Genomic DNA, 12,199 nt, shown 5'->3' on the forward strand with positions numbered 1-12,199 from the left:
TTCAAGCCCACAGTGTTTCCTAATGATGCAACACATGATTTAAGGAAGATTATCACGGGAATATCAACATTGTTTTCTTTATAAAAAAAACATTATTTTCATTTTATTTTTTAAATAAACTCACATTATGTATAGTAGTAGCCTTCACTTTAAAAAAAAATCTAGCACTGCTGAATGCACAATTCAAATCAATGAAAATAAAATCACCAAATAAAATGAAATAAAAAGTTTCCCGCAAAATAAGACATTACTAACAATGACCACAAGGTAGAGATATTGACCTTAAAAGTTAGGAAAGGCAAAACTGAGAAAAGGCAAAAGGAATAGAAATGCATCGAAATTTGAAAAAATACAGTATTTTTTTCTAAATCAAAAAGCGAAACATTTTTGCTGTAGTGCGGTTTCGCTGTTACCTTTGTGCTATGATATAATCTACTAAGCAAGAGCTGCTTATGTTTAGGCAGTATGGAACTGTGGGGTTAATGGGCATTAAATGGAAGATCTTAGTCTCTTCTTTGACATGCATTGGATTGGAGACAAGATCTCTAGTACCACGATACTGAACACCGGAACCCCCCAGGGCTATGTACTCAGCCCACTCCTGTTCACGCTGATGACTCATGACTGCACTTCTAAGCACACTGCAAATTACATCATTAAGTTTGATGATGACAAGAAAGTGGTGGGCCTAATTAGTAACAACGATGAGGAATCATACAGAAAGGAGGTGGAGCTACTAGTGGACTGGTGCATCAACAACAATCTGTCTCTGAATGTCGATAAGACAAAAGAGATGATAATTAACTGCAGGAAGGCCCGCCCTAATCACTCCCCACTGCACATTAATGGCTCCCCTGTGGAGACAGCTAGAAGTACTAAGTTGCTTGCTGTGCATATCACCAATGACCTCACCTGGACCATCAACACCACCTCCCTAGCAAGAAAAAGCACAACAACGTCTCCACTTCCTGCGGTGACTGAGATAGGCAAACCTTCCCCCACATAATATTGAGGGATCAAACATTTATTTCACTAGTTTGCTTTTACTGTGTAAATAATGTACTAACATCATTTACTAACTATCTTGCCAGAATAATGGAAAATGACCAACTGCAACTTAAGTGTGAGCTGGCTACGCGCCTGGAACGTGAAGAGCAGAGCCAGCTTCGGACAGCCTGACCAGAACTGAGGTTGCCTGATATCTGCTTAAGTCATGATTAACAAATTCTAGATGTACTTAATATCTGCTTAAACAATAATTAAAGGAGCCCAAGAATATTCTTACAATTCTTATAGTTTATCACGTACCAAGGCGCAGCCTTGGCTTTACACCATATGGCATTGAACTGTACTGAAACTGTTCTGGGTGGGTTATCTGTTTGTGATTTTGTATAAAATGTGTCCTCTTGTATCAATAAGTTGAGTCATGGCTTCATCGGCTTTGGCTCCCATATGCATACGTAATAATGGTTCACAAGGAATGACGGCAGCCGAAAGCTTGGGAGAAATTTGAATCATTTATTGAGATGTGGAGATTTGGCGTAACCCGCTTGGCTGAGGGCCGACCTCCCGGCTGTTGGACGGGGAGTATAGGACCCCCATGCAACCAATGGGGTAGCTACAATGGTGGAGAGGGGGTGGAGGAGGGATGCAGAAAACGAACGAGGAAGAGGAGAGGGTGACGTTTGATATATATGGAGACCAGTTGCTTACGTCAGGATTAGTGAGAATAGCAGCAGCTGTGTCGAATGAGCTCGGCTGCTTTCATTCCTCCCGAACTTTCATTAAAAACTCCATTTCACGAGGAATGACGGCAGCCGAAAGCTTGGGAGAAATTAGAATCATTTATTGAGATGTGGAGATTTGGCGTAACCCGCTTGGCTGAGGGCCGACCTCCCGGCCATTGGACGAGGAGGATAGGACCCCCCAAAAGAACCAAGCGGGACCCCCAGTCACCAGTGCAGAAAAACAAAAACAAAAACCAAATGATTATTAAACTAATTCAGCCCAGGAGAGAAAGTGCCTGCTTGAGGGTACCGGGGTTAGTTTTGATGTATGCATGATAAGCCTTGGAGGACCAACGGCCGAGTTGCTTGATGAGATACTCGGGTATGCCTTGGCGAGCGGCAGAGGACGCGGCCCCTGATCTGATGGAGTGCCCGGAGAATTGTTCAAGGGGGTATCCGGTGGTTAGAAGGATGTCATAGAGGTGAGAGAGGAACCAGTTGCGGGTCACGATACGGCCCTTCTCGTTTACGAACAGAGGGTCAGTAGGCAAAGCTCTGGCAGAGGTGCGAAGATATGCGTAATTGGATAGAGGCTCGTACGGGCTTACGTATGAACAGAGTTTGAAATAATAGATGAGAGTGCCGGACCCGAGTTGGTCGGTTTTGCTTTTCTTGAGATAGAAGGTCAGTGTATCGGAAGATAAGATGGAGAAGTCGGATAAGCAGGGTTGAGAAGAAGGATCGAAGGATGTGGAAGCAGCGGTAATTTCAGAGCATCTTAGGAAGCCGAAGAAGACTAACAAGAATAAAGAGTCGAGAGTGCGATCGACCCAGGGTGAGTGGTAATCCGACCTGAGAACGTAGATGCAGGATTCGAGGATGTCCGAGGTAAGTGGTGTGCGTTGGTTCGGAAGTGGTTTTTCAAGCCACTGAAAGCCTTTAAGCAGGAGACTAATTTGAGGGTGGATAAGGGAGGGACAGGTCGTGCCGAAAAGGAGTTTATGGAAGAAGTGGATGCCGCACAGGTATACTTTGGTGGTGGATGCTCGTACCTTGAGTGAGTTTCTACAATAGCAAACGAAGGATGATACGGTGAGAATATCGAAAGAAGGGAATTTTATGTTTGTGGAGAGGTGGAAGGATTGGAAACCCTTCCAGGCAGTCCAGTAAGAGTTGAGAGTTCGAGGGGCAATCCCTAAGAGGATAGTTTGCTGGGCCAGCTGGATGTAGTGATGGAAAGGATGATTCAGAGGAACGTGAGTTCCAAATAGGGAGGTACTGTGCATGGGTTCGGTCTTGCATCTGGTGCCAAGTTCCTGAATTTCTGAAATTGAAAGTGAGAGAGAGAGTCAGCTATCTCATTAAGGTGACCTGGAATGTGAGCAGCTACGAGGATGAATTGATGTGTGAGAGAAATCCATTTAAGGCGGCGGAGAAATTTCATGATAGATCGGGATGAAGACCTTCCTTTGTTGATTATATGGACTACTACATAGTTGTCTGAATGGATAAGGACGGATTTTTGTTTCCAATTGTGGCCCCAAAGAGAAGCTGCAACGACAATTGGAAATATAAGGCCGATGACTGGCCTGCGAGAGGGATCGAAGAGAATTCAGGAGGCCAAGGGGCCGCAAACCACTGGCCTATGTAATAGCCTCCAAAACCGACTGAGGGGGCTGCGTCTGTGAAAAGCTGGATATCCTCGGCGTCAGAGAGGAGGTCATCGTAGAAGAGAGATATGCCATTCCAGTTGGCCAAGAAAAGCTGCCAAAGCCTGAGCTCGGATTTGCAGTTGGCTGAAAGGCTTACGTGATGGTAAGAAGAGGACACAGAAGAGGCGAGGTCAAGAAGGTAGGAGATGAATGACCGTCCTTGAGGAATGATACGCATGGCGTAATTGAGGTGGTCAAGCAGAGAGAGAAGTTCCCTCTTTGTGCAAGATTTGGCGGAAGAATAGGTAGAGATATACGTCTGGATCCTGTCGATCTTGTCGCGAGGCAGGGAGGCGGAGAAATTGATGGAATTGAGGGTGATCCCGAGGAATTGGATTATATGAGAGTGACCGGTTGTTTTGTCTGTGGCGAGAGGTACCTCTAGTTTCCCGAAAACGGAAGTAAGTGTGGAAGAGGCTCTTGCGGGTGGGGCGTGAGGAAAATCTATGGTAAGGAAATCGTCGAGAAGGTGGACGAGAAAAGGAAGCCTATAGTTATTCAAGAGGATCCAGCAGAGAGCTTCGGCTAAGGTATCGAAAATTTTTGGGCTACTCCTGCATCAGAAAGTAAGGCGGACTGCGAAGAAGAACTTGTTCCACCAATGAACTCCAAAGAGGTGCCAGAAGTCTGGGTCGAGAGGCATAACTTTAAAGGCACTGGAGATGTCGGCTTTAGCGAGCCAGGCGCCCGGACCTGCGATTTTGATTAGAGAAATGGCATGGTCGAATGTGGCATAGTGGAGGGAGAAGTCTGAACTGGGAATAAGGCTATTGAGACTTGGCACGCGGGAGTTATGGGGGGCTGACAAGTCAATTATAAGGCGTTTTTTACCGGAATACTTACGGACCGCTATACCGATGGGATTGATGCAATATGCGGGGAATGGGGGAGAGTCAAGTGGGCCGATCATGAAACCGTTCTCGACTTCAGATGCTAACAAGGAATCAACGGACTGGGGATCGGCGGTGGCAGATTGCAAATTTTTGCAAAAGACGGGGGAAGAAGGAAGTGTGCACAGGCCTGGTGAGAATCCGAAGGAAAGGCCGTCGAGTAAGATGTGGGTGGAAGAGGGGTTGGGGTAACGGAGCAGTTTGGAAGCAAGAGCGGGGATATCGATTGGGGTAGACAGAAAAGCCAGTAGTCATTTGGGAACGCTGAAGGTGGAGCGAGTATGGAAAGGCCGGCGGGGGCAGGCAGAGCGAGCGTGAGCTTCACTGCAGAAGCTGCAAATGTGGAGGAAGCGACAAAGGGAAGAGGTGCATGTCGAGGAATTGAAGTTGTTGCAAATTTGTTGACCTCTGATCATCACGATGGGGCGACCGCGAACGTCTCTGGACCAGGAAGGTTTGAAGAAGACCTGGCGGGAGAATTGATGCTGAGGGGGAGAAGGGGCAGAGTCGGGGTTGAGCTTGCGGACTGTATTTGGGCAAAGATTTGATGAATGTGTCCAAGAGGAACAGAAGTCGCAGGAAAGAGCTCTGATGCCGGCGAAAGTGCGGCAGTAAAGCTCAATGTCGAGGGCTCCCCAGTAGGTGGGCTGGTTCCATTGGAGTAGGTGGGCAGCGGCCTTGGCCGAGAACTGCTTGTGGTAGTCGTAGAACAGGGAGCCCTCGAAACGGACAGATAGATCGAGGATGATGTGCATGTAATCGCCAAGTTCCTGACGACGTTCAGGAAAGGCTGAGCACATGATGTCGCAAAAAATGCTGAAAGCCAAGCAGAAGTCGGAGATTCGAAGGACTGAAGCAGAGTGAGGGTCATAAGATTTGAGAGTAACGGAAATCAAGCTGCAGTCGACTGTTCTGGAATCGGAGTTGTAAGTGGAGGAAGAGAGAAGGTGAGCTAGATTGATGTCTGCACCTCGTAGAATTTGCTGCCGGAGTGAAAAGGGAATGGGAGGAGGACTAAACTTTAGTGCGTTAGGAGGAGCTGGGAGAGGAACGGCTGTTCGGGAAAAAAGTCCTTAGTAAAGGGGAGATTGGAATCCAGGGCCGAAGGCATGGGATGACTGATGCCGTGTTGGACACCGGGGATGGGAGAAGATGAGGAGTGAAGAAGAGTGGAAAGCAGATTGTGGTAGGAGGGGTTAGACGGATCTGGGGCCTGAAGCTCATTGGCTTGGGATATGGAAGCCGAAGACTGTTGAGGAGGAATTGAAGCAGGGCAAAGGCTGCGTGAAGGACTGAGGAGGCTGCCGAGTCGTCTTGGACGCCAGGGGGTGGGGGAGGGTAAGAGCCGCCTGCTGGCTGAGCTGGGGGTCGTTTACTGGATGGCCTTTGGGCCGTGGATACCGCAGCAGGGGCCGAAAGAAAAGAAACCGGGGCCGAAGGCACCAAGCTGGCGGAGCTTGAGCCGTGTTGGACGCCGGAGGTAGAGACAGAAGAGAGTGCAGAAATTAGATTAAGCAGAGAAGGGTGTAGCGGCAATGCTTGTTAATAAGACAGAGTTAAGCGTTGGTATGCTCCTAAAGGAGGCCCCATCTCACCCTCCATCTCTGTGGTGCAACCACAGAGAAAGAATTCATGCAAGTTGATTTAAGATGTTTTTCTTTTGATAAGAAGCAAGCTCCCAGACGGGGATGCAATTAGCTAAGCCTGGCTATCATGATCAATGGTCATCCACTGGCGCCTATCAGTCTAGGGAGTGCCGAATGGACATCTGGACTGCATTTCTAAGTGTCAAGAGTAAGTGACTTATATCTCACCTTGACCAACCAATCAGGGACTGGTAATACCACGTGGGTCTCCAATGCCCGCCAAACTCTCAACCAATCAGCACACATCTGGGTCTTGATCAAAAAGGGAGCGCAAGCTCAGTTCTGGGCTCTCCTTGGCCATTTTCGCGCATCCTCAGAGACAATCACGTGACAACTGCTGTTGTCTGCAAAAGGACTTGGACTTTGTTCTAAGCGCGAGGCCGAGGATCCCGTACGTACTCAGAATTCTACCAACGTGAATGCTCCGCTTGATCAACGGCAGCCTACAGTTGGACCCTCGTCAACAACCTGAATAGCTTATTCAGAAGCAGCGCTGGACCGGGAACGAACCAGTTTCTTCCCAGGCAAAAGAGTGACTTGTGAGGACTCGCGGTCACACTCTGTGCATAGAGACTTTCTACTAGCCAGCCGGACTGCTGGTAGATCCCCTCGGAGCAACGACTGCCCTGCGCGCCGCAGTCAGATTCCTCCGCCCGTCCTACTCCGAGCTGCACCTCGACTGGTTGGCCGGTAGCCAGAGGACGCCGACACAACGTCCATTGGACAACCGCTGCAACAGAGGCTGCAACAGAGCCTGTCAGCTGGTTTGGTGTTGGTGCCGGGAAATTCCAAATCCAAACACAGTGGATAAGTAAACCCCATGTTCTACATTGCGTCTCGAGAATTTAATTGTACCTCAACACAAGTTGTTATCAATTTAATTCATGAGTAATGTATTTACTTCCGAGTTTAGAGTAACAGTGGGTAATAACACTGATTAGCGATTTGGTAACCGAACGATATATATTGACATATATTCTCTGTTGTGTATCTCTTTGTGTTTGCATCTCTTCGAGATTATATACCTTGTATTTTGATAACCCTCACAGTAAGGTCTGCCGCTCGTATCCAGGCAGACTAGTATATAGTTGGTGCACAGTTTATATTAATAAATGTATCTCGTGTATTGAACCCGTGTGTGTGCGTTGTTAGTTGTTCTGACGATTGATTTTCTAAAAGCCCCAACGAACAACCTCGTGATTACTGCTACAATTGATAATTGTCTCAGTAAACCCATCAAACCACTACATTTACTGGCGTCCCTGGGTGGGCAGTTTAGAATGAAATGAGAATCAATCGCACAGAATAACTGATATTGCTGTGAGTTCAAGTTCAGCACAGCACCGCGGCTTCTATACGCGAATACCGGGTGTGCTGATAACTGCGTAAAGAAATCCCCCTGTTTTCTAGCGTTTAGTGTAACGTGTGCTGATTGGAAATCCATCTGCCCGGGTGTTTAGATTCCATACTGTATTTTGGAAAAAAAGAAAAAAGTAATACTCTTAAAGTCCCTGACGTAATGACAATGGCTGCTAAAATGTCTGAAGTGGAGTCGCTTATAAGTACTATTTCTAGCGACGACAATCCTGGTTACTGGAGCGGTATCGAAAAGTTGAACTTTGATGATATTGAGAAGCTGCAAATAGATTTAGTAGCTAAGGTAGCGAACCAGCTTAACACAGGAGGGTCCGTGAACGCAGTTCAGGTCCTGTCGAGTTTCGCCTTAAATCTAGCTAAACAGCTGGAACTGTCTTTGTCCGAGCTGACAAAGTTTCAAAAGCTTCAGGGAAAGCTAGAAAGATATAAGGCGGAGCGAGTTGAGTTGTTGGATATAATCAGAGAAAAGAGAGTGAAAAATGAGGAAAGTGAAGACAGACTCAGGGAAGTTTTAGGTAAATTAGATGACCTGTCTGCTAGAGAAACTGCGGCTGAGGTAGCTAGGAGAGACCTGGAAGCGAGCTTGAAAGAAAAAGAAAAAGAAATTGAGCGTTTAAATGAGCTCAGCCAGGAAAGGCAAAAGGAGTTAGATGCTGCCGTACTGGAAGCAAAACAGGCTAGATTCCACTTGCATGCCAGCCCATCTAGCAGCCCGGAGCGCTCACCCAGCGCGCCGGGGGGAGGTTTCTCCCGGCCAGGGTCCGTGGTCGGATCGGCATGGGGGAGATCGCCGAGTCCTGCGCGAGACGCAAGGGCGATGCAATTCAGGCAGAGACCCCCTGCTCCTGATCACGGCCGTCCCCCTGCCCGCGGAGAAACCGTAAAAATTAACCTCCACTCCCTGAGGCAGTTAGCCAAAGATGTAGAAAGGTTTGACCCGTCAGTGTCAGGGAATAATGTGGAAACCTACATCGATGAGCTGAGACACACTTTGCAGTTTATGCCCGGAGCGTCCGAACAGGAAAAGGCTATGTTAGTAAGGAAAACTACTAGCCGAGCGGTCCACGAGTGGATGTCTAGACAAGGACCGGAGGTCTGTAATAGCTTTGAGGAGCTGTGTCAGGCAATGATCGGAGAATTTTCGGCTTTTATCGATCCCATAGCTGCCGTGGCCACTGCGCACCATATTAAGCACGAAAAAGCTGAAGCCCCTCGCGACTATTATGAGAGGCTTAGGCGCACTTATTTTGCAGGGCGGAATGAAGAGGGTTGCGAAGAGAACGTGAATTTCAAAGGTTTATTCATTGCTAATCTGCATCCCTCAATCAGGAAAATGATTGTGATGCACACTGATGCAAAAGCGATGAAAATGGCTGACATTAAAGGTTGGCTCAAAAAGCCTGGGGAGCTGAAGTCTCTGCTTCCTCAGAGCGAAAACCTGCTAAAACGGCCGTGTTCGCCACTAAAGCCAGCAGGGTTGACGACTCGCCTCAGCTCGAGGGAGCTGAGGTTCCTGAGCCCGCTAAGCCCCGGCGCAAAATAGGCAGGCAGGATCGCACTAAGCGTCAGAGCCGCCGTGAGCGCTACGGGGAAGGCAAGGGCACAGGCAGAGCCTATCAGAAGGCTGGACGAAGGGAGTCGACTGCAACCCGCCTGGCCAGGCTTGAACAAGCCCTGCTTGAGAGATCAGGACAGGGTAAACCTTCCGCACCGAATGCCGGAAGCGTGAATGAGCTTAGGGGGACCACGCCCCTTCTCACTGGAGGAGGCGGGGATCCATCCCAAACCCCTCCCTCAGTCTATCTGATTGGGTGGGAGGGTTCCTGCCTGGAAGAAGGCTGTGACTCTGAGTTGGGCGCTGACCCCGCCCCTGAAGTCAAAGAAAAGGCAGGCTTCCAACAATTCTTAGGGAATCTCAGCCAGAAAGGCAAAGCAAGGCGTATTTATATCAAGGTTTCTCTTGAAAACGTCTTAGATAGAGAAGCACTGATTGACACTGGGGCTGAAATTAGTTTGATGTCAGCCGATCTACTCAGCGAGCTCAAACGAGTAGCGAAAGGAAAAGGCATCAGACTTAAGGTAGAACCGTGTAAGATAGATATTTCCAGCTATACCCAGGATCATGCCAGGATCACACACCGAGTGTGGGTGGCACTTAGGTTCGGGCCAATGAACGTGGTGCATCCTGTTTACATCTCTAGGTTTAAAACAGAGCCACTACTCATTGGCCAAGACCTGCTTGACAGGCTGGAGCCTCTGGTGGACTGCCAGCGTGGAAAATTGTGGGCTCAGGTCAAAAACCCTAAGCCTGCCGTACAGCAAAAAGGGGGGTTCAGTGGTTATGCTGTGATCACACAGTGCCCACTGAACACTATAGCTGAGTTGGAGGATCCTCCTGGTTCCTCTGGACGAGAAATAAATGTCTCTTCTTGCTTTCCAAAACTACAGGGAAGTCCTGCCCAGGCCAGCACTCCCACGGTCTCCCAACTACAGGAGCAGTGCTCCGAGCAGCTGCTTGACCCGCCAGGTAAAGCACACCCCTTTTTCATCCCTGAAGAAGAGTGGATCTCCCTGTCCGGTAATGAATGGGAGTCCTTTCTATGCGCCCTGGTACCTCAGGGGGACCAGGACTACCACCCCATGGTGGTGGGAGGGGTCCAGGTGGCAGAAGTGCAGGTTGATGATGTAATTCTCAGCCTCAGCTCTGAGAAGTCCATAATCAGTGAAGTTCTGTTCGAGGACCTGTCGCGAAGCCGTCAGGTGACCCTGGTGATGCAATCACAGGTTCTGTGGTGGGCACCCCCACCTCATAGGTCTATTTGGAGCAAAGGAAGCTGTGCAGCTTCCATCTCCATCGGAAAAAGGAAGTTTGCTCACTACTTCCAGGTAGCACCTCAGCTGACCCATTCGGTCTGTATTGGTGCAGACCTGTTGGTTCGACTGGGCGCCCAACTGGACACAGTAAACAGTGTGCTGTGGACACGGGTGAACCCAGATGCCCACTCTCTAAGCGGCGACCCCGAGAACATTCGGTCAGGTCAGACGATTCCTCAGGCCTGCCAGGTAGTAAACGAATCGGACCTGATCGTTCCTGCGTCAACAGCAGGGTTTCCGGTACGCCTTGTCCTAAAGAAGGGACAGAGAATGGATGCTGAGATGGTTTTCTTCCAACCATCAGCTCAGTTTATCAGACTGAACCTAGCAGTCTGTGGTACCCCCAGACTGGAAAGGAATGGCCGAGCCACCTGCCTGTTGGTGCAAAACATAGCAAAACAAGATGTCAAAATCCCTGCTCGCACTGACATGGGACTGGTAATTGACAATGGTTTCTATGATTTCGAACTGGCCATCCCAGTACTGGGGCAGCTCCCTGGTCCCTTGGCCAGGGAGGGGGGAACCGAGCAGGTGTACTACACCTACCCCCGGCGGATGATTGCAATTATGCCAATAGAGGGATTCTGCAACCAGGAAGTGTGCAGAGTGGACCTTAGCGATAAGGATGAGATGCTTGTGTATACAGTACACGCAGGGGTCCCGACGGACCACTCAGCCGAGAGTGCGACCCGGGATACCGCCATGCCGTCAAAAGCGGGGTTCCTAGAGCAGGTACAGGAACAGGTTGGTAAGGCAGATGCCCTGGAAACGGAAAGCCAGCGTCAGCAGCTGCGTCAGATCTTCCAGGATTTCCAGGAAGTGTTTGCACGGGACGCCTATGACTGCGGGGTGACGGATTTGCACACAGTGCGCATTCCTACGGCCCCTGGCGCCCGCCCAACCTATGTCAGGCAGTATCGCATTCCCCTCACGGCATACGAGTCCATAAAGCAGACGTTGGATGCTCTACTAGAGCGTCAGATCATAAGGGAGTGTAACTCCACTTATAACTCCCCACTGTGGCCGGTGCTGAAACCCAATGGTAAGTGGCGTCTGACCATTGACTACCGGCAGCTGAATAAACAGGTTCCTTTGTCACGATGGCCAATGATCTACCTAGATCAGGAGTTAGCCAAGGTGACAACAGCGAAATATTTCACCATAGTGGATGTGGCCAATGGGTTCTGGACCCTTAAGGTAGAACCGACAGACCAGTACAAACTGGCCTTTTCCTTTGGAAACAGGCAGTTCACCTGGAATCGATGCCCCTTTGGGTATTCCAACTCCCCAGCGGAGTTCAACATATTTCTGCACAAAGCCATGAGTGATGCAGCCGCCAGGGGCAACTTGGTCTATGTGGACGATATTCTGATGCGGAGTCAGACCTGGGAAGAACACATGGCCGAGATCAGGCATGTGTTGACCCAGCTCTCCCGTGCAGGGGCCAAACTGTCTCTGGCTAAGGGACAGTGGTGTAGGACCCAAGTGGAGTACGTGGGACTATTGGTTGGAGCCCAAGGCATACAGCCACAGTCCAGCAGAGTCCAAGCTATCCAGAATATGAAGTCGCCCACTAACCTGTCTGAACTGCGCAGCTTTCTGGGAGTATGTAATTATTCCCGGCAGTTCATTGAGGATTACGCTGAAATAGCAAGGCCCCTCCACAAGCTGTTGCAGAAAGACGTGCCCTTTGAGTGGGGACCTTCCTCAGAACAGGCTGTAATGGAGCTGAAGCGCAGACTCGGTAGTGCGCCGTGCTTGGCCTACCCTGACAAAAATAAGGTCTTCTACCTTGAAGCAGGGTTCTCAGAGCACTGCCTTGGGGCTGCTCTGAGTCAGGAATATGACCAAGAGCGAAGGGTGGTGGCGTATGCCAGTCAAGCCCTGAGCCCAGTGGAGCAGAAGTTCTTGGACTGCGAGAAGGCCCTGTTGTCTACGGTCTGGTCGGTAGAACACTTCCGTAGTTATGTAGG

The 12,199-nt window shown here is 49.4% G+C and overlaps 1 pseudogene; it reads right to left on the reverse strand.

Annotated features, from left to right (window-relative positions):
* Positions 1 to 2,002: 2,002 nt before the first annotated feature.
* Positions 2,003 to 5,129, reverse strand: LOC148810886 (uncharacterized; annotated as a pseudogene).
* Between the last annotated feature and the right edge of the window lie 7,070 nt (positions 5,130 to 12,199).

This window comes from Atractosteus spatula (genome assembly GCF_055471065.1).
Source record: "Atractosteus spatula isolate fAtrSpa1 chromosome 17 unlocalized genomic scaffold, fAtrSpa1.hap1 SUPER_17_unloc_3, whole genome shotgun sequence".
In the NCBI taxonomy this organism is placed as follows: domain Eukaryota; kingdom Metazoa; phylum Chordata; class Actinopteri; order Semionotiformes; family Lepisosteidae; genus Atractosteus; species Atractosteus spatula.